Raw genomic sequence first — 26,986 nt, 5'->3', positions numbered from 1 at the left:
TTATAGACAAAACTCATAAATTATAACACTACTAATAATTTAAAACATTGCCATGTGACTGGTTATTAGTAGGACTGGAATGAATCAGCAACAATTTGGGGCCCCAAACAATTGTTCCATGGCCATTAGGTTAGACAAAATTAGTATAAAAAGAAATTTCCATTTACTGGCTAACCATAAATAAGTTCTAAGCCATATTTTGGTCCTAAAAACCTGCTAGTGTAACCCCATTACACATTGTGGTAATATGGTGAGAAGATGCCAGCACAGATACTAATGCCAGGTTTGTTTGGGCATTGCATTTGTGAAATACACTATGGGAAGAACTTCACAAAAACCTGCAACGACTTTAGAAGGCAGAACTCCTTTTTATTTTCATTATCACACAGCTGTTAAGTGCCAGAGCCATGGACTAAACTCACAGTCTGAGAAGGGTCCCCAGCATTTTGTGTTGGTTCTCTTTGTAGGTAGTGGAGATTTAATATAGTAGATTTATTAAGGAAAAATTCTTCATATATGAACAGGGGTTACTCTGTGTGTGTGTGTGTGTGTATTTGTGTGTGTGTACACATATATGTTTATCATACATAACAAAAATACATAATTTCAAGACACTTCATAGAAACTGCATGCTGTATCAACACAGTACGTATTATTAACTCAAGTACAGCAAATGAGTTATTCCAGTCATTTTACTAAAATTATGTAAACCTGCAATAACTTTAGAGTTCATAGTTCTGATAACTGACTAACCTCAGATGTTCTTGTCATTTTACAAAGATAACAATGAGGTATGAACAGAAGTGTCTTGATCAAGGGTAGCTAAGATGCTTCCCTTGAACTGAATTGTTACCTATGACTCAAAGAACAGTCTGGGTATAATTATGTGGGTGCTATATTACCAAAATTTAACTTTTTTATCAAAACTTGAAAGGAAAGAATATTGGGCTAGGGGAGAGAAGAACTGGCTTTAAGTCCTAGTTGAGCTTTTTAATATATATATCATATATGTATCAGGGCAAGTCATATAATATCTCGGCACTCAGTCTGCTTATCTGTAAAGTGGAAGAATTACAAGGACCTTGTCAGAGTTGCTGTGAGTCTTCATTAAGGTAGATGTCTTAAAATGCATAGGAGATTATGAATAGCTTTGAAAAACAGGTGACAATATCATCATAATATAATTATATTTCCCTTAATATAATCACTGAAATAAAAATGTGTATGTGCAAAAATTGCTGGAAAATTCCAGTCATATAGAATATCTCCAAAAAAGAAAAAAAATATTTATACTTTATTGAAAGTTTGTAGAAGCTAAGGATTGATGCAGTAGTGGGATCCCGTTTGCTTTCTAACCTTGCATTTAGACTACATGGAAAGACAAGATGGATATGGGAACAATCTTTTAATAGCTCTCCTATAAAGTATCTCTGGAAGAAAAGTGCCTGAGGATGTGGGAGAGTGATATTACATTGACTTGTATATTTACTGTCACTGGCTTTAGCTGTCAAACATAGGCATGTGCATGTGTGAGTGTGCCCGTGTGCAAGCGCGCGCGCGCACACACACACACACACACACACACACTCATTTCCTGTCAGAATTTATTATTTTCCATCCCAGGTTATTAACAATACTCTATGCCATAGTCATATAATAAACAAAAGTGTGCATATGAATGAAAACCTAGACTTCCAGAGTCAAGTTCCTTCATTTTTCATATTAAAGATTTTTTTTTAACTATGGGAAAGTAAAGCAGCTTGCATAACTTCTGCCAGAGAGCTTCCCAGGAAATGCAGCATATAAAAACTGGTTTCCAGATCTCATTCTAACAGACCTCTCTCAATTCTTCCTAGTAAGTTCTAGAACTTAAAAGTTTACTTTGGCATGTCCTCTCTCTTGCCTCCAATGATGAGGAAAAGCAGAACAAAGAACAATAAAAATTAAAAGAGGAAAAATGATTGTGTTAACAACATGACCTATTTCTTCATTTGCTGGAAGATTCTGACACTGAATGCTTTATGAAGGATAAGTTACAAAGGGCTTAGAATTTTTGTGGTGTTTGTAGTTATTAATTATTAGTTGGAATATCATAGAGTTTAGAAAGAAAACTCGAGCCAGATCTCTAATCTCAGGTTCCATTCCTAGGCTGCCTTTAGTGTATTGTGTCATCTTGGTAAATCCCTTTATCTCTTTGTGCTTCAGCCTCTCATCAGTAAGGTGTGTGTGACATTAGCAGGCTTCTTTCTCAGAGATGTGTGGAGAGAATCAAATGAGATAATGGATGTGAAAATGTTATAACATCTTATAAATGAAGCACATATGCTCAGCATCATCATTACCTTTGCTGTAATAATTATCTCTAAGGCCTGTAGGTCTGATATTCTTAATTCATGCTTCATAGTTATGACTAAAGATAGGCATTTGTGCCAATAAGGAAACTGAGACAGGAAATAATGAATCACTTGTCACAATTCAAGAACTGAGACTGAGTGACTCAAGTCCCTGTCTCTTACTCCTGGGGTCCTGAGCTCAGATTTTGTCATCAGGATTTAGGGAGGATTATAATCCATAACAACCAAGGATATCATTAAAGCAACACAATAGGCAAAATTCTGACTTTTTCTGCCATTCCAGGGGGCATACTGCTAAGAAAAGATCAAGACTAGACGTGGGTGAGAAAGGATGAAGGGAATGACACTTGGAGAAAGACAGGGGAAGGTGGAATGTGCACGGCTCCTAGGATTAATGTGTTTCTACCTAAAGCCAATAAAGGACCTCTAGCCTCGGACATTTTTGAAGTCCCCAGGAGTGTGAGAAAGAGCTGGGCCAGGTCAAATGCAGTCCTTTAACTCTTGGGCATTGAAATTTAAACTGTCAGATGAAGAATGCAGGCTGGAAAGCAATTTGATATTAGACCTCACATAGAGACTCAGAAACAGGTCTGAAAAGAATAATCCTTTCACTGCAAGACAATCAATGCTTTTTCTGCCTCTAAGTGGGATGCAAGAAAAATTACAAAACTCTGCATTAGTGCTAGTCTGTATTCTGACTGAGCCTGGGAGATACAGGGCGTATTTTTTTTTTTCTTGCAAACTGATAACCTGGTTAAATATTTCTCTCAGAATAATTATTTATTTCCTGGATTCATATTTCCCCAATATTGTAATAATTAATAACATGTTTTATTTATTGATAATACATATGCAGCAAACTGCCTAAGGCAATTCATAAAATGTATCTCTTTTAATCCCTTAAAAACCCCCAAAGTAATTATGATTATTATCCTCTTTTTAGAGATAAGAAAACTATAACTCAAGGATATTGGATAACTAATAAGACGAATGGGGACTTTTAAATGAGATTCAAGGTGCCACAAATCCCATGTTCTTAAACATTCTTGTGAGAATGCCTCTGGTCAAAGGGTATACATAGGGATAAGGGATGAGAAGGAAGAGAAAAATAATTCTGGCACTAAAAAATGTACTGTAGAAACCATTGTAAATTCAGATCAACTGAGGGCACTTGCCAAAGGGCACTTGCCAAACAGCCCCTAGAGTTTGCCAAAGACTATCAACAGGGCCACTTCGTTTCTTACTTGTGTTTGCTCACCCCATGTTAACTGATGAAAAGAACATTTTAGAGATCATCTGACAGGCACCTGAATGAGTCAGTGTCCTGATTTCTTAAAGTCATTTTTTTATTTTATTTTTTTAATTTTTTTTTATTGTTGGTTGTTCAAAACATTACATAGTTCTTGACATATCATATTTCACACTTTGATTCAAGTGGGTTATGAACTCCCATTTTTACCCCGTATACAGATTGCAGAATCACATCAGTTACACTTCCATTGATTTACATATTGCCATACTAGTGTCTGTTGTATTCTGCTGCCTTTCTTAAAGTCTTATTTACTGTGGAAATTCACCAAGTCAGGGAACATTCAGAGCCTTGACACAGACCAGGGATTCCTGTGAACCTGTGGGTGAACCCATTTAAATCACATCAGATAGGAAGATGGGTTCTTCACTCTTAATGGGTACAGAATTTTCATTGCCCTAAAGGAAATGTACCACACTTTGGGGGAAAAGTTTTAAAAAAATCCAAAAAGGAATGTTTTCTTTCACTGATGAAATAATAACTAAGTCCGAGTTTTAGTTCCTGCTTCTCTCAATTACTCCATGTGGGTTTTAATATAGTCAGTGTATAAACAGAAAGACTAAGATTAAGAAAGGAGAAGAAACTGCCCTAAGGCTACATGGCTAGCAAGTGGATTCAGACTCAGTTCAGATGTGGAGACTGCACACCTGTGGAACACTGAGGGGCCATCAGTAAGTGGCCAAAAAGTTCTGTTTCGCTCCTTTCTCTGGGTCAATTTAGTCCGGTTCATTGGTTATTCATTCAATGCCTACTATGCTCCAAACAGCACTAATAGGTTTCATGAAGATAAATTTCCCTTGACCAGATCACAAGCCAGAAGAATAATAATGAGCTGTATCTAAGTGCATTTTCAAAATTTTTAACATAGACCTTTATAAGATATGCCTATAAAACATCATATATGAAAAAATCATATTTTTTACTCTACCAGAAAAAAATCAATACACATGTGCTTCAAAAGCATGTCATTCTCACTTTTACCTTTCTGAATGAAGAAATCATTATCCTAAAAATACCTTATATTCTTAAAATACCCTCATATATGGTGATATATAATTTGAAGGTATCAGAACAATCATTATCTTGTTTGAGAGCTATTGTAGTTCTTAATTGTGATGGTTCCAACGGCTCATTTTAGCAAGTTGGGACTCCCACCCACCCCTCTACCTGACAGCTGGGATTCTCACATCCCTGCCTGGAATGTCTGGTGCCTCCCACTGTGGATCCCCAGAGAAAGGTGTCCAGCCAGCACTCTGCTAAATGGAGCTCTCTTGGGGGTCTTTGCTCAAACATCACACAGTAGCAAAAGAGGTGTTTCCATAACTGTGCCAGCTGATATTGAATGGCTTCACTTGTCTTCCCTGTCTTTTGCTTTCAATTTGAGGCCCACAGAATTACCAGGCATGAGTTTTGCATCTAAACAAATATGACCCAACTCTAGATGTGACAGTTATTTGATACTCTAACCCAACTTTCCATTCAATCTCAGTTCTTTGGGAGTTCTTTATGAAGCCTGAGATAACAGATCACAGTTTTTTGAGATGGTTGCTCTAGAATTGCAATAGTATGTCTAAACAAGAGGTTCTACCCACTTGGATTCTCCATTCAACGGAAATATAAGAAGTTGTAGTAGGTACTCCATCACTGTGATTTTGCTTGAGCAATGCATCTTTCTAACATATATAATGGATTTGGGAGAATTCTAGATGAAGAGTTAGCTAAGTTACCTCCTTGTATTATCCCTGCAAACTCCATAAGCTTGAGCCAATTTCTAGATTTTTTGAGTCTCAGTTTCCAAGCCTATAAATAAGGATCAAAACATTCTATTTAGCCAACCACATAGGATCTTTGAATAATTAAATGAGATTAAAATATATAAAATAACTTTATAATTGCAAAGTACTATAAAACTATGGGATCATTTATACTGCTTGCATGGATAAATTAGTTCTCTAAGTTAGCAATATTTTAGTATCACTGAAGGCAAAAGTCAGATTTTACAAGTTCTTTAATTTACATAAAGAAGCATAAAGGTAATCTGTATAAGTGAGTAAGTATAATACATATTGTTTCTTTTTATTTTTTATTTATATATGACAACCAAATTCATTACAATTCTTTACATATAGAGAGCACAATTTTTCATACCTCTGGTTGTATACAAAGTATATTCACACCAATTCATGTCTTCATACATGTACTTTGGATAATAATGATCATCACATTCTACCATCATTTCTAACCCCTTGCCCCTTCCCTTCCCCTCCAATCCCTCTGCCCTATCTAGAGTTCCTCTATTCCTCCCATGCTCCCTATCTCATGATGAATCAGCCTCCTTATATCAAAGAGAACATTCAGCATTTGGTTTGGGGGGATTGGCTAACTTCACTTAGCATTATCTTCTCTATACATATTGTTTTGTATTCCCCTAATTTGTAGTTTAAAATATTTTGTTGATTCTACTAGGTACATGCACACAGACACACACACACACACACACACACACACACACATACACACACACACCACATACACACACTGATATGCAGGCTTTTATAAAATCTGAAAAAAATATATATACTCATAGAACTTGAAGTAATTTGGAGTTACTCAGAGATAAAAGAAAGTTCCATTGGATAAACTTCAGGAGGAATTTGAATACTTAAATGCAATTCATAGGTTCTGTATCCTAGTAAGAATTAGACCTATGCTACAAAATTGTACCTGTAAGAATCAAGCAAACCAAACCCAAACCAAACATATTGGTAATATAAATTTTAACCAAAATCTTAGTTCTTCACTCTCATTACAGTATAATGACGTCTATACTATTATTTAAATATTTTATAGAAATATTAAATATTTTTATATAAACTTTTTTTTTAACAAACAAGGAGCTACCACAATACAATGTGATGTTGCAGAGTGAAAAAGTGTAGAATCTGGAGCCAAACTGCCTGAAGCCATCCACCACTGACTTTAAGCAAGTTAGCAATCCTTTACATGCCTCAGTTTCTTCAAATGAAGTAAGGAGGGACAATTCATACACTCTCATAGAATTTTATAAATATCAAATAAGGATTATTGAAAGAGTATCTAGATGAGTGCCAGCACTTTGGTTTTGCTGTTAAGATTCCTCAGAATAAATCCTTGGGTTCAGGTTCAAAGTGGAAGCATATATTTTTCTTAATGCACATTTGAAAAGCTATTAAATGTTCATCCAGGTAACATTTCAAATATCCTGAGAACCTCAGTTGTTGCAATAATATATTTTAGGAAAGACTACTTATTTATCCTTCTATATCATGCTCATCTTGTGGTTACATAATATAAAGATCAGACACTTAAAAATAACGGCCTGCCTCAGCTCCCTATGATCAAAAATCCTCTTTCTATCCTCTTTGTGAACTTGCAAGTACCCTGGGTAGTTGGGAATCTTCCTCATGAAAATCACTCAGCAGGAGTCTGCTAGAGTAGAAAGCGATCCATGAGTGAGTAAGCTGTCAAAATTGTTCCCCATGCCCTTACCACTCCTTAGTGGTAAGGGGTGGGAAGTCAACTCAGGAAAGAGAAAGAAATTGTAATTATAGACAAAAGGGCCAGGTTCTCTCCTTGTTCCATTAACTAAATCTCATAGTTGACTGAAATATGGGCTAAGTATCCTGACTGGTAATCTTTCTGGCTCAATTCCGCAGGTTATATAAAAGAAGAATATTCTTTCTGCCCAGCGTCTCTTGTGGATGCCAATGTTGGCATCTAGTGTCCTTGGATTTTAGGAAAAACTAGCAGGGACAACACTATGGCTTTCAGTCCTTTTCAAAATGAGGTCTTTCTCAAATAGGAAGGAGAAAAAATTAAGGCTTAGCATTTGATATCACTAAAAATTTACTAGTTTTCAACCACACTTAGCAATTGTACCATGGGTTAACATGGCTATTATGAAAAAAATTCAATGCAACTCAGGAAATTTAATGCTAATCCCAGTCACATACAATCATGGTACCTTATAAATTAGGGAGTAATTTAGGGGTAAAAATAACTGGGGATCAGCAACTAGGATATTGATTAAGTGCCTGGAAGACTTGCACCTAAAACTTACCTGCATGCACTTGATGGCAATCCTCTTTGCAATACATACTGGAAATGGGTACTAGTGCCCGGTTTAGAATTTACTTGGGCATATATCTTTTGATTTTGACTATGGATAAAATTTGAAATGAGAACCATATAGAAGCAAGAGAAAATAATAAAGAGTGATACTAGTGCGGAAAAAAAATACTGTTCCTTAATTCAACAACCAAATATATATTAAAATCCAAATTTAGATGTAGATGTTGTACTTAAGAATTCCAGAACTTTTAGGAAAGTTAAAAATAACTTTAACTAAAGTGAATTTTTAACTTGGAGTAATTATTTAGCCTTAACTTTTGACAAGTACTATAATGTGTTCATAAGTGTTAAAATACGGGGCAGCAATTCCATCACGCAGAACTCAGAGGACCTCATGAAACAGTAGCCTCAGATCCTCCTGCTATGAACTCCAAATACAGATTTCCAGGCCCCACCCCAATGCTTGAATATTAGAATCTTTAGAGATGTGACCTTGGAATCAGTATTTAATACTACAAGACTCTTGAGATGATTCTCAGGCATAATAAAAATTTGAGAAGTGCTTCCTCTGATATTAAGAAAAGCTGGTATTTTAAGTTCCCCTTGAGTGAGCGATTCAGTCTTACCTAAACAATTTCTTCCCCCATGCCATTGTGTGATGCCTTCTGCATTCCTACTTCCAGACGTGTCATTTGAAGTCTCCTTTATTATATTTGATACGCTCTTTGGCCCCCTGGAGCATTTAGCACTACCTTCCTTACTGTTAATGTTTGCCACCTGGGCTTTCCAAGCAGCAGTCTTGGAACAGCTCCTGAAAAAAAATATATTGAATTAACTGTTTTTAGGAAATTAAACCAGAGATAGCAATAAATGCTAAGGAAACTCCTATTCTCTTATAAGAAATGGAAGGCATGTGAAAATAAATGTGTGATTACAGTAGTTGCTCAGAGTAAAACATCTGACTGAAGTTAGTAAGACATTCATGAAGGTGTGGTGTCCCCTTGGTCAAATACTACTATGGAATCTCACAGGTCTCCAGGAGAATCACCTGAGTAAAGACAAGTAGTTCGTTATCTTAGAGTCATTAACTTCTAACCGGCTGTGATTCTTCAGATGAGCGTGGGAATAGCACAGATGGGCTCAGTAGTTGAAATAAATGACAAACCCATAATTTACCAATTTAGTGTGTCATTCATGTTACTCATTATAAATGGAAATTTTTTTCATCTTTAAAATTAATAAAATAATAAGTATCTCAAAGTTTATTTTGATTAAATGAATAATACAGAGGAAAAAACAGTACTTGGCACTTCGGGTTTTAACAGAAGACTGTCTGTCTTCATAATCCTTTCTAGAATTGGATTTGTTTTTTTAGGAAAATACTTAAAATGCAATGGTGAGCATCCCTATAGATAGCATAACTGGAAGTTATTAGTCCAGGGAAAACTGAACTGTCTGTTGATATTTGAAAAACCTCTGTGGGTGACTGTGTCATCATGGATTGCAAGACAGAGATGAACATGAGCTAAGATGTATGGAACTGTGTATCCAATTTACACAGCGTGAAGGAGGAAAAGTACCCTGAGGAGATGAAGGAGAATAAAGAGTTTATGAAATCAATGGATTCTAAATTTATGTAAAATGAAAAGATTTTGCAGGCCAGAGTACCAGAAGGAGTTATTTAGAAATAAATAAGAGATATTTGTCACATAATAACTAGATTCAAAGACAGAGATTATGGAAAAGTCACAATTGTTAATTAAAAAATAAAACTGTTAGTCATGCCATTCAAGTGGGTGAACAAAACTGTGTTAAGACAAGATCATTGTACTATCATACCAGAGGAATTCAAGGAACTTAAAGGACAGAGTTCCATAGATCATACAGTGATCTTTAAACATTCTAAGAATACAAAAGAGACCCTAGAGTGTGTAATAGTGAGCCATGAGCTGAAATGTTCAAAAACTGAGGCAGTAGTGACCTGGTCAGATTGAGGTTAGACATGGTAGACTCAAAGTAGCTAGTGTAGTGCAATTGGTTTGGGTATTTATGAGCACAGTTATCTTGGCTTCATTTGCAGCCTGGAATGACATTTCCCTAGTCACCCCTGATAATTCCGGCAGAGAGCTTTGGAAATGTTCCGCATTGCTCTCAGGACTAATTCCAAGCACCTTAGCCTAACACCATAGCTTCTCCTAGCTCATCTTTCTCTACCTTCTCTTTCACCAGTGCTGACACTCAACATTACAACCACTAGAACTACCAGGCTTACTCTGTACAGAGGGTTTTCCCAACATTCTTCATGTGACAGCTCCTATTTGTCCTTTGTCGTTCAGTGGAGAGGCAGAAACTTCTGAGAATGTTCTCTCCTAGGCTCCCTTTATTTCTCCTCTTTCACACTTAATAACAGCACTTTGAATTGCCTGTTTCCCTGAAGTCTCTCACTGTACTTGAATGACGAGCTAAAACTTTCTTGTTTACTCTTGTCTCTCCAATTTCCACCTCTGGGAGCAATGATCAATAAGCATTCAATGATATAAATCCGTTTGGTTACCAGAAGTAACTGATTTGCTTGAGAATTTTAAAATTCATAATTACAAAAAAATTCCAGAGGTAATTTCCAGAGGCTCCATAACCTCTGTACACCTATCATCATTAGAATTCACCAGTGCTCCTCTTAAAGGATGCAAAGAAAGAGAAGAAACAAATCCTAAAGACAGACACATAAGTAATGAAGATTGAGAGAGCATCCTTTCCTAAATCTTGTTAATTTTGTGAAGGATTTTTTAAAGCAAAGTTATCAAATCTTTGTACCTGGAAACTTTTGTGTGTTGAATATGAATGCATGTCATTTTGTTTTCTTGTTCTGCATGAAAGTCATCTCTTCACTTTTGCCTGTACTGTAGATATTTGGAGTAAATGGATCTCCTCCCCCAAATTTAAACTTTGCAAGAAAAAAAATATTAAGATAATTGAGATTCATATTGGGTTTGGTCTGTTCTCCATTTACTCATCTTTATGATTTGCTTTAGGGAATCACTAATTCAGATTTTGATAAGATCATACACTTAAAAAGTGTCATTATGATGTAATCCAACCACAGCTGAAAGTTCACATTTCCAGACATGAGCAATAGTGAGATTTGGCCTTAGGGGTGGATTAGAGTGTAATTTTTTGTGTTGTTTGGGGGCTCCCAAATATATTTCTGTTAGGTACTGTGATACCAAAAAACCCACTCTTCAAGATCTCCTCTGCTGAGTTGAAAGCATTACCTTTAGAAATCCTCTCTAAACCACAACTAGTTAGGAAAATCAATCATTAGACACTTTCTGCCATGAATCTTTCCTTCCCAGTCATCCAGAAGGGAGGACATGTGACACAGAAGGCAGTTGAGTGTAGATATAAAGAATCTGGCATTCCAAGCCATTAAGTGACTTAGAACACTTGACAAGAACCAGAGTGAGGGTGCAAATCCAGACTGGTGGTGTGGCCATGATGAGAGCAGTGTGTTGCTCAGGGCAAACTGGTCTGGCAGATGCCCTGTGTGAAACTGGGTAGGAGATGGAAAGGAAACTTCTCCTTCAAGGGACAGAGGGCACCAGAAGCACAAGACCAGAGGAGTGGGGAGAATGAGGCATAAAATTCATCCTTTATCATACTTATTATTTAAGTCTTCTAAATTAACCAGGAAAAGAGAAAACCCACTTTTCTTACAACTGCCAGTCCATCTTCCTGAATGTCTTTCCTTGCCTGGAGAGCACAGAGCTTGGCCTGATGCCAAGCTGAGGATCTCTTCCAACTGTCTCTCTCTTTTGTTCTCTTCCTGGGCTGAGACACAGTGAGCGGGTGTATTGATTTCATCTCAGATTCTCTTCTGGATCATTCAACCTACATTCAGCGAGTCATGTTCTTTTCCTCCTAGAGGCGGAGACACACTGTCAGGCTCTCCCTAGAGGACAGTTGACTAAGTGTGCTGAGACTCTTTGCTGGCATCCCTTCCCTTCTCTGGGTTTGTTTTACATAATCAGATGCCACAGCTCTTCAAGGAACAATGTTAGAAATTGCCCTGGCTCCACTTCTCCTGACATCTAGGAGGGAAACATAAGTATTGCAAAGTGCTGCTTTCTCTAAGCTCAGCTCTCAGCAGGTGGAAAATCAATTTTCCCTAATGCCCAACCCCTTTCTCTCCTGTACTCGTTCTCTTCTGCCATGTTACACCTGACATCCTATGACAAAGAAGCACAAATATTTTTGATTCTCTAGGAGGCAGAATGGGAAACAAGGGGCTTCAGTTTTCTCAGTTCTAAGATGAAAGATTTGAACAAGTTGATATTAAAACCACAATGTCTGTGGTTATCGTTGTTTCATTATTAGTTTAGTTGTATGGACCAAAAAATATATGAAATGCTTTTAATGAAATGTCACTCTGAGAAAATTGCAAATTCGGATTCAAGCTCCTGGAATTCTATATATCTTAGATCTGGTACTAAGTAATTGTGCAACCCTGGTGGTTCAATTTTAACTCTTTTGAGTTTTACCAATAGATGAATTAGATAATTCTTGATTCCTTTTTTTTTTTTTTTTTACATATAAACAGTCTAAGTTGTATACTTTCTCTTTTCCATTTGGTCTGTCTTCTACTTAACTTAAAGTGACAGTGGTTTGAAGAAATTATTTTAGAACTAAAAATAAAGGGGGTTTTATTGATCAGTGTCTTTTCTAAACAAGAACAATAAACCAACCAGCAGAAAGCTATATAGTGTGTGGGGAATGTTTACATCATTGGAATTTTCTTTGCCTTCCTGCAAAAGATGAGCTGTGTATGCTTGGTGAATTTGACACTTGGGGAGATTACAGCTGTCCACAGAAGCTGATACACAGCACACAAGGAAATGAATGGGTTGTCTCTTTTTTTTTCAGAGAATATGTCTTAAAACATCACCAAGAGTGTTTTCTCAATCATAACAATGATTGGAAAACATTTAACTTACAGCATATATTTTCTTTTCTCTGATGTTCTTTACCTAGTGAGTCAGTTTTCATAAAGTATCCCAATTATTATACCCTTGCAATTGGATGCTATATGTTGTTTAGGAATTGGTTGGAGGAAGAAGCTATATATTAATGTGTATAAATTTAAGAGTGTACAACCTATGAAAACTGCCTAAAGAGGAAATTATATTTTTTTCTCCGGAATGAATGGCTATAGAAGGAAAGGAAGCAACTTCAACTTGCTTATTATTTACATTTATCAATACCAACATCAAATGCTCCTTTAGAAGTCTCTCTTGATCAGCTGACTGGGAAGTTGTTGTCACTATGCTGAGAACATTTGTGCTTCACAAATAATGGAGCTCTTTCAAAGAAAGGGCTATTATGCTTTCCCTTCTTTTTCTTTGTAAGATATAAAAGCAGTTATTCCACATCAAGGATTGGTTGACTCCAAAATTTATTCAGGCACTTAGTTATGGAAAAGGAGAAGAGGAAAAAAACCTATCAATCTTTAATGTATGAACTGTGGTTAAATTTTACAACCCTTAGCTTATTTATTGAAATAAAAGTATTAAAACAAACAAAAGCATTCAGGGATGGACTGAGTGACCAGGTTTTCAGTGCAACTTTTATACTCTGAGCAGTGACTGCTCCCTCTCAGCATTACTCTTTCTAACATATAATACAACGAAAATGTCCTATTCTATAAATTTTCTTTCAGCTCTGACCCCACAGGGTCAAATTCTAATTCTAATTCAGCAATGGAGGGAATGAAAACTCCCAATATAATGAAGCCAGAGACAGTTCATTTTAGGAGCTGAGCATTATGCCATTGTTCTCGATGCTGATTAGACACAGAATACCATCTGTGAAAAAATATTAAGTGCCAACTCAAAAAAACAGTGGACTGGGCTGGGGATGTGGCTCAAGCGGTAGCGCGCTCGCCTGGCATGCGTGCGGCCTGGGTTTGATCCTCAGCACCACATACAAACAAAGATGTTGTGTCCGCCGAGAACTAAAAAAAATACATATATATATATATATATATATTAAAAATTCTCTCTCTCTCTCTCTCTCTCTCTCTCTCTCTCTCTCTCTCTCTCTTTAAAAAAACAAAAAACAAACAAACAAAAAAAAAACAGTGGACTTGAAGGGCTTTGATAATCCCCTGTATGAATCCCGCAACAGCAGAAGCCGGCCATAGGACAGTTGCCCACATATGTTGGTTTACATGACCCTTGCTTCAGAGCAGTTTTTCCCAAAAGCCTTTTTCTGCACCAAACTTTCTCTACGGACAGAGTAAACTTGGTGCCAATCCCTGCCCTTTATAAAATGCAAACGACACACCACTCATGTAGCAGGTTGCCCTAGAATTTATTCTTTGACGTGTAAATTGAAAACCAAAACAACCTAGAGGTCTGAAATCCAAGTATAATCTGAAAATGCATGTGGATGCATGCTGTTCCCCGTCTTCAGAGTATGTCACTTAATTTCACAATCAAGTCACAGCAAAGACTTCATGGTGAACATCCCACAGAGCACTGGCACTGCCTCCCTCTGACAACCTTATTGTGTCATGGCTGGGGTGAGGCCCTTGTTCTATGTCTGGAATGGAATCTTCTCAGTGGAACAGGACGGCTAGTTTGGTTTTCTTGTCTTTGACCCCAAGTACATATTGCAGTGCTAGAGAGGATTTCTGGTCAGATGTGTACCAATAGCAACATTAGATTTCAAAATGGAACACGAAGGAATGGGACTAAGGTTTTAACTTCCTAAAATGACCTGCATCATGATGTATAAGAATATAAAGATACTTACTGTAAATATAAACCCAGACAAATAGCTCTTACATCCAACTTGGTTCTCAAGATCAAAAGATCCTCTCAGTTATTTGAAACCATCAGATAAATAAAAAATGAAGAATAATGAATCGGTAGTTTTTGTTAAACACTTTCTATATCTCAATCCCTTTTTAAACACTCTGCATGAATCATTTTATTTAATCGTTATCACATATCCTTTCCATAAGAGGAAAGGACAACTATCATCCCCATTTTTCCATGTGGGAAATGTCAGAACAAACCTTACCCAAGGTTTTGGAAAAATGAGTATTTAAACTAAGAAAGAGCTGTTTTTCATTTTTCATCAAATGTCTTATTACTTTATTTTTAGAAGTAACTTTTAGATAACTCCCATTAGTGGTATTTGCATCATCCATGAAACATGAAATATGTTTGAACTATTAAATAACAATATTATAAAAATTATTGGGTACTAAAATCATATTTAACATTTATATAGTATTTCCACTAGATGCATCATCCAATTGAATCCTTTACATTTTATAGAGAGGAGAAAAAAGAGAACTAGAAGTGATATTTACCTAGAATCACACAACAAAATCAGACTCAAATAGGAATTAGAACCTTGTTCTTCTAATTTTGAGTCCTGTGTTTCCCCCAGCAAAATAGCAAGTCTCCTAATTGAGAGAAGTTGAGCTTTGTGACTCTGCAGTATGGCATAATATACAGTTTTTTAAAGTATATCTATATATTAGCAATGATTTTAAAAAATATCTTAGCAAGGATATCTTAAAAATATCCTTGGCTATCACAAAACACCAAACTTCCTGAGAGAAAGAATTCCATGGGGTAGGTGGAAGGACTTGAAAATTGTGTGCTTAGGAATAAAGAGCAAATAAGGCCAAGTTTTTAAGCCTGTAATTTTGCAGAGTATCCCCAGGAGTGATTTGACATCTCAGGGAACATTTTGTTATTTGACCTTTTGCAACCATCGCCTGCAGTTGCCTGAATTTGAACATTCTTTTTTTTTTCCAGCTCCTTTCAAAGACATTTCAGAAATGTGGTATTCTGATAACATTAGGTTCCACAATTTCCATGGATCTATTTCTTTAAGAAAATGTCAGGGCCTAGGTTAGATTAATCAAGTCTGGCTTCAAATGCAAAGTTATACCAGGTTCATTAAAAGGGTGAAAACATGAAGTCGTTGCTGTTGTTTTTTTTAATCTAATACCATGCTTATTTCTCCAAAAAAAAAAAAAAAGGTTTCTGGGTTTAGTGTTAAAATAATTAATATCATTTTAATCATTCTTTCCAGATTTTGGCACCATTTGTGTGATATAGTCATCAATAGGACAGATAGTATTCAAATACCATCATTATTGGTGGTAGTATCAGTATTAGATTTTGAGTATAGCTTGAATTCTTACCATTTTTCCTCCAAGCCTGAAATTTGGCATTAGTCAACAATGCAGGGGAGAGCCTTGTATGCAAGATTTGCCGTGCTTAGAATTAGCAGGCTGGTACCTATTGAGTACTCAAAGTCAGAATAGATTGAGACCATGAAAGTGACTTCTTAACGTTAGTTCTTTTGTTAACACAAGAGAACTTACCAAATAGAGAATAAAAGGAAGAAGATACTAGATTCATCCAGTAAGGAAATACCTCAGTAGCCAAGTGTATCTATTTTAACACAAAGTACATGAAGGATGAGGAGGTCAGGAGAAAACCCGGAGAGGAGTGCACGCCACAGCAAGTGAACAGTTGTAGGATGGGCCTTAGAGAGTGTATTCTTAGAGCATAGGTGCTTTCAAACATTACCAGAAATATTAAATGCTGCATAAAGCAAATTATGATCTGAAAAAGGAACAAACTTTATAAAAATAATTTTTAATAATGTGAGAAATATTTATAGAGATTAGATTTACATAGAATAAGAATTAACAAATATTTTCAAATCTATAAGGCAGCATGTATCTAATTAAAATTACAACCCATATTTCATAATTCAAATGTCCCCAAGATTTTTACTGCCTTTTTACTCCTGTTGCATCTTTTATCTTTCTTAAACTATGATCAAGCCTGGGGTTTGGAATAAAGTTTGATTTAATATTTTCCACAATATTAACAAAAATTTGAAATCTTTGCATACTAATTATTGAAATATTCCAATAATAACCAAGTACAGGATTGGGAAGACATGTAGTAATAGAGTCTTAGGTAGTGATTTAATTAGATCTGTAAATTAGATCTATTAGTGCCACATAATACTCTACACAAAGAGTAACTATATATTAAAGAATATTTTGTTACCTTTGACTACCATTAGGACAAGAAATATTAAATCATTGCAGTAACTCTGAGGTTTCTATGGTGAAGTTTTGTCAGCTCTATTTTACATAAAAATGCAACTGAGGCCCAGATTCATTAGTTAAAATAACTCCGTAACATCACAAATTAGAACCTGACTAATTTGGGATAAGAACTCAGATCTCACCATCAATAGATTCCTGTTTCTAGGAAGTGGTGGGTACCAAAAGGCTTTTGCAGAGAACAAACTTTCACGTTTCAGAATAGATGGATGTGTGGCTGCCCATGGCTGGAGACTGTTTATAGGACTGTTTTCCACTGGGAATTCTGTTCCTTTCCACAAGTCACATATAGGAATTCCACTCATTTGCCCAGTAAAGTGCAATCTGTTATGCCGGCATGCAAATGTTATGTATTGACCCCTCCTCTGTGGTTCTGGGATTGTAACTCTGACCAATTAATGATAATCTTGAACTTAAATGAACACAAAGTTCTTCCCCTGGTTCAACTTATCTAGCTGCATATAGAAGTGAATGATTGCGCTCTTTCTTGGGACTTTGCAGATCTTCCCTGACAGTCTTTATACTCCATTTCCAGTATTGAAGACTTACTTTCTTACCAAAGTTAGCAGAAACACCCATGCTATTTCACATGCTCTATATTGACATCTTTCTTCTGAGCTACTGAAAATATTGTCTGAGAGCTGTAAGAGCTAAGAGTGAAACATGAATTCATATTTTAAAATTTCTACAGCAATGGGACTTCCGAAAGAGGTAAATTAGATCTGTTAGTGCCACATAATACTCTACACAAAGAGTAACTACATATTAAAGAATATTTTGTTACCTTTGACTACCAAACCATGTTGATATGTAATTAGTCTGCACTTCAGAGTCTGAATTGAACAAAAGAGTATAATTTTACTGGCACAAAACTGTGAGCTCTATTAAGCTGGGAGTGAATTAATAGTATTCATAGATACAATGAAATTGGTACAAACAAGAATAAGATTAGCTGCTTTCCTCTCATTCCTGGTAGTTGCAGCTTTTCAACAAAGGTTAAAAACACATACCCCTCAACAGGAATCTTACCTACCAATGTTGTAGAAGTTAATTTGCAAAACAACCATCTTCAGGAAGCTGATTGTAGTACCTTATGTATATACTGTGCTTGAAAAAGTACAAAACACCTTTCTTACCATTAGCAAATGTGGTTTTCACAGCAGCTTTAGCAATAATATTGCTGTCACTATTTTACTGGGAGAATTTAAATGATGTGGACATGTCCAGGTACCTTGTTATCGTTATCCTTTGTTATCACTATGCCTTGTACTTAAATTCTGGCTCTAAATCTGCTACTGGGAACCACACTGCACTTATGTAAAACATGTTTTAATATCTAGTCAGATGTTTAAGTCAGGAGTTAGACTTAATTATGCTGGGAAATTGCATTCCCTTTTGGTGGATTAGAGTGGAAAATATATTCATTTGTATGGATAGTTTCTGATTTCTCAGCCAGAGTTATTTTATTCGTATAGATCCCAAGGTGAATTAATTCAGTTTTTTTGCCTGCTGCATTTTTGGAATTTGATGGGGGATTCAGAATTTGAATCAAACTATAAAAGTTCACACTGGGCTAGGCATCTGTGGTGGCTTTTTTGGAGATTGAGGAAGAGAAGCTGCTACACTGATTAATAAAGAGAATTATGGAACAGAGGAGTGCAAGAAAACTGATATTAGCAAATTCCTCATAGTGTGAACCTACAGAACAAGCACACTCTGAAGGATTTGCAAAATCTGATTTTCCTTGCATCCAAAGCCATTCTCCAAGAAGAAAAATTTATAGTTGTTAATTCTGCCAAGCTGTTCTTCCAGATGAGTTCCTAGCCTATAAAGGGTACTATGTGTTGTTACATAAGGTTCAAGAGTAAATGAAAGTATTATTTGTTTGATGTTGGGGACCCCAGATATTCAAACCAGCTTTCTGTAGTAACTACATTCAACAATAACTGCTTTTCACTTTCTCTTCATCTTTATCTCCATGGTCCTAACCATTGGTTCAAAATGAGAGCCTGTTTTCTACAGAAGGTGTCGGGGGGGCGTTTACGAAGGAGGAGTCTTGGTTCTGCCTCTAGAAAACTGTCTTGGGTGAAGTATTCTTCTTTGATGAAACTTAATTACTTAGTCTTTAAGGGGATAGAATTCCTTGGTAAGGACACATTCTAAGATCCTTTTAATCTCTGAATCTCTCCTGCATGTTTAATAACATTTCTCCTATGGTTATTATGGGACAGAATGGTGCTTGATGGTATGACATCAATCACTCTACTTTGTAATAAGTATGAACAAACTTTATATGTGCTAGCAGGTACACCAAGTCTAGTTGATTGATATGTGAATTCTGGGTATGTTCACATAACCCTACGAGGTGGATTCTATTACTATCCCTATTTTACAGATAAGGATGATGTGATTGGGAGAGTTAGAGAAGTTGCCTAAAATCACACAGCTAGTGATGCCACTAGGAATGTTGAACCTAGCTATTCTGATCTGACTGCCCTTGTAGTGGACACTATTTTTGTCCAGCCACTTTATCTCTTTCCTTGAGCTCATGCATCCACCTTTAGATGTTAATGGGTTGGCTGCTAATGGTTCAGTGTAGTCCATTTCTCCAGAGAATGCAGCCATTTGAGCTAAGAGATTAAGACCAGCCTACCTCAATGCACAAGAAACAGATGAGTCCCCAGTCTCCTTGCCTCCATGTGGAACCAACACTGCAATGGGTTGTTGCAGAATCTCCTGGAGCCTCTCCCCAGCAAGCTGCAGCATATTCATGGTGCTTCGCTTTTACATGAATGAAAGCTTGTATTTTCCCCAATTTCCTTTTTGTTTTTGTTCTTCAACATTTGAACTTGAACAACAGATAAAATAAAAACAGCAATTTTTTTAAATGGAAACAAGTCCATTAGACTTAACATGAAGACAGAGAAGGGCCTGCGCAACAGCCAAGCAGCTTTGTTCTTTTCTTTCAATAACTGAATTTGCCAGAGAAGCCAAATATCCAATGAATGCTTCACTAAGTATCATGCAGCCTGATAGAGTTGACTTCCCTCCCCTTCTTTTCTACTTGGCAAGAAGTTAATATTGCTAACAGAAACTGTGATCTTACATTGTCATCTCAAGTGATTCAGTTCAGCAAGATATCCAGGAAACAAACAAACAAACAAAAAACAACTTCCAAATGCAATAATTCATAAAATGAAAATGCAATATTTTAAAAACTAATATTGATCTCTGCATTGGCATGAGTGACGTGGTATAGTTTATCCAAGATTTTCATCATGACATTCTGAAATAAAGTATTATTCATTATAGGAATTCATTGTTCCTTCTGTGTAACTAGATCCTGAAAATATTTTTTTTTTAAAAAAGCAGTTCAGCTCTTTCCCAGATGGAGCTCTGGATTATTATCCAGAGTGTGGTCCAGTATTTACACCATTCATATAGTCTGGATTATGATTTTACTGATGCCTTACTATGAGATCTTACCAAAGACATTGGACCCAGTAATGACTTTTTGAATGCTAGGATTAATGAACTGATCTAAAGCATGAAAGGTATGAGTTCTATAAAAATATTAGAGCTACAGTCAGAGGTATAGGCATATCCTTGTCCCAAAGACAATAAGTAGTAGATTTGGGTGGGGCATGTAAGGAACTGTAAGAATGCCAAGTAGCAAAGAAACACCAGTAAAAATGAGGCAGAAGTGAGATGATTCTTAGTGTAATTTTGATTTGTATTTCTCTAATTGCTAGAGGTATTGAATACTTTTTTATACATTTGTTGATCAATTGTATTTCTTCTTCTGTGAAGTGTCTGTTCAGTTCCTTAGCCCAGTTATTGATTGGGTTATTTGTTTGGTTTATTTGTTTGTTTTTGGCATTAAGTTTTTTGAGTTCTTTTTTTTTTTTTTAAAGAGAGAATGAGAGAGGAGAGAGAGAGAGAGAGAGAGAGAGAGAGAGAGAGAGAGAGAGAGAATTTTTTTTTAATATTTATTTTTATTTCTCGGCGGACACAACATCTTTGTTGGTATGTGGTGCTGAGGATCGAACCCGGGCCGCACGCATGCGAGGCGAGCGCGCTACCGCTTGAGCCATATCCCCAGCCCCTTGAGTTCTTTATATATCCTAGAGATTAATGCTTTATCAGAGGTGCATGTGGTAAAGATTTTCTCCCCAATCTGTAGGCTCTCCTCATATTATTGGTTGTTTCCTTCCATGAGAATAAGCTTTTTAATTTGAATCCATCCCATTTATTGATTCTTGATTTTACTTCTTACACTTTAGGAGTCCTTGTTAAGGAAGTCAGATCCTAGGCTGACATGATGAAGATTTGGGCCTACTTTTTCTTCTATCATGTGTAACTAATTAAAACAAATTAATTTTTTTTAATGAGGCAGAAGATATAGTTAGGGGAAAGACCATATGAAGTGTTACAGGTCAAGTTAAATAATTTCAGTGTCTGAAATGGTCAATAACTGAAAGGATAGGAGGCATGTGTATGTGTATGACTTGACCAGAGTGGCAGAGAACATTCTAGAAGTTGGGGGCAATATATGACAAAGAACAAAAAAAAAAAAAAAAAAAAAAGAAAAGAAAAGTACTCTTTTGAGGAGGCAGGATACTTCAGTTGGCTGGAAATAAACTGGGAACATTATAAATGGTGAGCGATAAGGTTGTGATGGTTCAGTATGGGTAATGGTGGAATGTACCAGATGTGTTGAGCGATGTAGATTTATAATGAGAAATGTGAAGCGAAGGCACAGAACAAACCCGTATTCTAAGAGGAAGAGGAGTTGAGTAAAGATGGTCCAGTTGAACTACACCCCACTGCCCCAATGCAGATTATGTACCAGTCACTAGGCATGTGTAGTATTGAGCCCTTGAAATCTAGTTTATACAAATAAGGAGGTGAAGTTTTAAATTTTATTTAATATTAATTTTTATTTAAGATGGCTATCATTTTAGACAGCTCAGGCCTAGATACACTGTGAAATTCGTGTGTGTAGTGGTGCTGGTGGTTTTGGTGTGGATGGCCAGAAGCTTTGAACGGGAAGAGGGCTGTGAAATTTTCTAGGGATCTGGGAGAGAGCTGAAGTCAGGAAGATCGAAGGCAGAAGAGTCACCGAAGTATGAAATGAAGATGATGAATTTCCTTTGGCTAGGATTTAGAGAACAGGAAGGGAATAACAAAACAGAAAGACATAGGTTAGATAGGTGAGATTCAAATTATAGATTACCTGGATGCCAGGATATAGAGTGATTTTTTTTTTTTTTTTTTTTTTGGAAAAGAAAATGGACCCGGTTAAACTTTGTGAAGGTTGGCAATATTTAGTTAGAACTTTCAGAAAGGTGCTTGTCAGAAACTTCCGCGGTGGGGTGTGAGATCAATTAATGTCCATTTGTTTTACTGGAGCTCTGGTGCCATTGTGTAGGAAAGGTAAACTGACATGGCTTTCTTAGCCTGAGGAATCCTGTGACAGGCAAGGCTACAACACGGCTCTGTTTGCCCTCCCTTGACCTCTCAGAGGCTGGTTTCTGCGAAAACACTGAGAATTGCAGAATACTTAGTGAGAGGCTAAATCACCCCTGGGAAGGTGGGTATAGGTGACAGATGCCGAAACTCCTTGGAGGCAACATGCATAGAAGCTAGCAGCTGATTAATGTAGAAGTCTTTCCTCCCTAATCATGTTCTAGATCTCTTCAACTTGAAGCCTGGGAATTGTGCCCAAGGACTGAGAATTCTCCTCAAACTTCTAAGCACACAGTTGATCTTGACAAAATCTTGGGACCCAATGAAAAGCATTATATATGAAAGTTTTTCCCCCTCCCCCTAGGTACTTAAGATCCTGAAGAAATGTAAGAGTAAACTGTGTTTTTTTTTTAATTAATAATTTCAGATTATCTTTCAAAAAGTTGCATCTTTGTATGTACCATCTCTGTGTTCTCCCCCCACCTCCAAACATATGTAGCTCTGCCCTTTGTTCACATCATGTTGGGGCTGAACTTTACATGACAGTTTTTCCTCCCTCACTCTGACAGTTTAAATGAAATATTATTTTACACCGAATTTCACTGATCAATACTGAAGTTAAAAATATCACCATACATTTAGTATCCATGAATTCTTCACTTTTTATTTTGGCTTAGTTAAAAATTTAAGTTTCTTTTCTTGGTGAATAATGGGAACTCTTTATGTATCAGTGATTATGAGCCTTTGATGTTTTTATTAATATTTCATTGAAGTGTGGTATTTTGCCTTTTAAAACCAGGTATAGAATTATTTAGGAAACATAATTTCTGAGTTTTATACCTTAAACCTTTTCATAATTTTATATTTTATGTTATGCTTGATAAAACCTTTCATACATAAAGATTGTAAAGATATTCTGTGTTTATGTAGTACTTATATTTGCTCATAAATTTGGATTTCTGGTCCATCTTAAATTGATTTTGTGTGTCAGGTGGAGGTATAAATCTAATTTGAGAAAATGATTTCTTCAAATGAAAATCCAACCAAATTTATTGTTTGCCTGTAGTCAAAATCAACTGCCCAGAATTATGATTCAGATGCACATGTCTAATAAGGAATGATGGAATAGATCTGATGCATTGTCTCACATCTCTATCTGGGTTCCAGAGAAAGAACAATATTGTTTCTATTTAACCTATTTAGTTTAGAATCAGTTGTTAGATCCCATAGGTCTTAATCTCCATATACCTAATAGAGTGCCATACAAATAGCAGTGCTTAAAAATATTGTTGATTTAAAGAAGAAACTAGAAAAAGGACTATACATTATAACACCTTGTAAAGTTAACAGAGTGGAATATGATCTGCTCTAATTATTTTAAAATAGACTAAGAATGATGGAAGAAGAACAAAACAAAGGTAAATCTTAGGCTCAATCTTTTTTCATTTTCATGACAAAGTATTTAGGACATTTTAAGAAGATGTATGCAAATCATTTAGCCCAGTGTCTGCATATAGTAGGTTCTCATTATTGGTAATTAGAAAATAATTATTATTATTTCAGGGTTCCAATGGAGACAAATAATTATCTCCTGTAAAAATCATTAAGTTTTTGAGGTTTCATCTATGAAAGAAGCTAAACACACTATTAAGTTCAGAATTTTATTGCTTTCTCAATATTTAGTTTTATTGTATTTTCTCATCTTTGGTACTGAAGAGGGGATGAATCCAGGTGTGCTTAACTACTGAGCCATATCCCCAGTTGTCTATAGTCTTTATTTTAAGACAGTTTGCTTAGGGCCTTACTACGTTGCTGAGACTGGCTTCAAACTCACAATCTTCCTCCATTAGTGACTGAAGTCCCTACAAAGACAGTTATGTGTCACCGTTCCTAACTCAGGTACCTATGATTTTTTTTAACACTATAGCTAAAAAAGGAATTAAAGTCTCATGTGTTACTGACATTGATAGTTGCTTCATAAAAATAGACATAAGATTGAATAAATTAAGGAAAGAGATGGTTGGACATTTATGTCTGTTATTCTGAGCTATGCCTCCTGAGCTCAAACATGGTCTACCTAAGTATGTACATGCTAAATCTGGACCAAAGTCTACATGCATAATAGACCAAAGTCTACTACATGCTCAGTCTAAGTCTTGACCAAAGTAGAGATGGAACTAATTTATGAAAGGCTGTAAATTTAAAAGCCAAATGTTAGGACAAATCAATGGGAAGAATAAATTTGAAGTGTCTAAAATAACCACCTTTGATTTGGTGGGCATTTAAACCTTTTGGGTTTGGGGAAATCACTGATGCAGCACTTTAAGGGGATTTGACTCTATATGCTCCTCAGCCCAAGAGTTTTTAAGAATACAAAAAATACCAGGGCCTTGAAGATAAGACAGGCATCGGGCTGTCACTGTGAAACTGCTTTGCTTTTAAACAGCTTGTTCCCAAGTTTGAATCCATAATCCACTGGTAGAAAAGCTTTAGATTTGCTGCAAATATGAAAGGTGCTCAGAAGCTCTTCCCTCATAATAGAAATTCACAGATAAGTGCACTATGGAAGTTTAGACCCTGACTTAAAGGGAACTGGAGAATTGAATTGAGATAATTATCTTGCAAATATTGGACAAGATTAAAGTTCACCTTTAAAGAGTCAGATCATTAATGTGGAAGTGCAGACTCTCATTCCCTTACATGATAAGGAGAAAAGAAATTACTAACATTGGGAGGCTTTACTTAAAATATTAAAATTTAGAAATTTTAATTTAAATATTTAAAATGTGGAGAAACTCAAGGAATTGGAAAATAGCAAAAAAAAAGTACCCATATATGACATTTTAAAAATAAATAAATAAATTTACAAACAAGCAACAACAACAACAACAAAGAAAACCCCTTCTCTTTCTTTCTTTGTGTTTTTCATACAGAATAAGAGGCCTTGAATTTTCCTTTGGTATTCTGATAAAAGAAATGAAAAGTGAAAGATGACTTAATAGAGGCCATCTCAAATAAAATGTTTTTACTCCTCAATCATATCCCATGTCTATTCTATCTGAAGTTAGGACAAAGCAAAGACTACACTGATTTAAGAAATGCTATAACTTGACCTATATATCAGAAATATTAACACACAGAAGCATAATCTCAAGGAGTCAGCTAAAATCTACTTACCATTAATCAAGTATTTCTACCTTCAAGTTTTGAGGCATAAACTAAATAGTTATTGCTGAACTGAATAGTTATTACTCATTGATCTTTGAGAGGGTACAGATGTCCCTCAGGAAGCCTTGTGTCCCACTCTGCACCAGGTAGTGATTACTGCATCAACCAGGCTTAGCCTAAACACATAGTGAGATATGAATCTACTGAAAGGCAGTGCCCAGGGAGAGGCTTTGATCCCTCAAAGAGGGCTTAAAGGGCTTTATATCCCAGCCCTTTGCAAGAATAGCAAGTAAAGCTTGAAAATGGCAAAGAACTAGACTGCATAGTGATACCTTGCAAAGTTAACTCCTCTGCATGAAGCTTCTTAGGGTGTCTGATTTCATATTAAGTCAACATAGGCACAATGCCTAGTTATTATGCTCAGGCACATGATTTGGATTTAATTATCTAGGTATTTTAGGATAAAATATAATTTATTGGGTTGGGGTTGTGGCTCAGGCATAGAGCGCTCCCCTAGCATGTGCCAGGCCCTGGGTTCGATCCTCAGTACCACATAGAAATAAATAAATAAAACAAAGTTATTGTGTCCAATTACAACTAAAAAATAAATATTTAAAAATACATACATATATGTAATATATAATTTATTAAAGAAAATAGGAAAGCAAAATTTGAAAAGTGTTCCCATGTATTTCTCTCATGTCATAAGCACAAATACAGTCTTTAAAACTAATGTTCTCATACAATATATAGAAAATATAAATATACTGTAACTGAGATGTAACTCCATGTTATGTTCTGTAATTTTGAAAATCAAAATGCTTTAGAATTTTACATGGAATGATACAAAATGATGGACATGGATTTTAAACAACAATATACACATCATGATTTAATAAAGTTACGAGACTTGAAATTGTTTTACAGTAAGTTATTCTCATGCATAGCTATGTAGTTACTCTTCAGTTCCTTAGTAATTCTAAGCAGTGTATTTCCTGGGTTATTTACATAAATTCCATTTTAACCCAAAAGTTTCATGATATGTTTTTTGTATTTTCTTCTTTATATTTTAAACTTATCAATGAATCCATTCATTTGTTTATTTATCCAACAAATTTTACTGAGCACCTGTTTAGAGTCAAGCAAGATGCCCAGTACAGATTGTACAATGGTAGACTAAAATGGGTACTTTTTAAAAAATATTTATTTTTAAAGTTTTTTAGGTGGACACAATATCTTTATTTTACATTTATGTGGTGCTGAGGATTGAACCCAGTGCCTCATGCATGCCGGGTGAGCACTCTACTGCTGAGCCACAATCCCAGCCCCTAAAATGAGTACTTTCAATGAACTTTTTCAGGTACCATGTAATAGGAAAGACAGGTATTGCAACATTCACCTTCCAAGTGAATG

At 35.9% G+C, this 26,986-nt stretch overlaps 1 protein-coding gene across 5 annotated transcripts in view; it reads left to right on the top strand.

Annotated features, from left to right (window-relative positions):
* Positions 1 to 26,986, top strand: part of GABRG2 (gamma-aminobutyric acid type A receptor subunit gamma2) — a gene marked incomplete at both ends in the record, with an annotated part of 87,436 nt that overhangs the window by 50,367 nt on the left and 10,083 nt on the right. The gene's annotated exons all lie outside the window — the stretch shown is intronic.

Source organism: Spermophilus citellus (assembly GCF_964194105.1).
Source record: "Spermophilus citellus genome assembly, chromosome: 1".
Lineage (NCBI taxonomy): Eukaryota > Metazoa > Chordata > Mammalia > Rodentia > Sciuridae > Spermophilus > Spermophilus citellus.
Note: the sequence above shows the minus strand (reverse complement) of the source record. Positions and strands in the feature narration are given on the sequence as shown.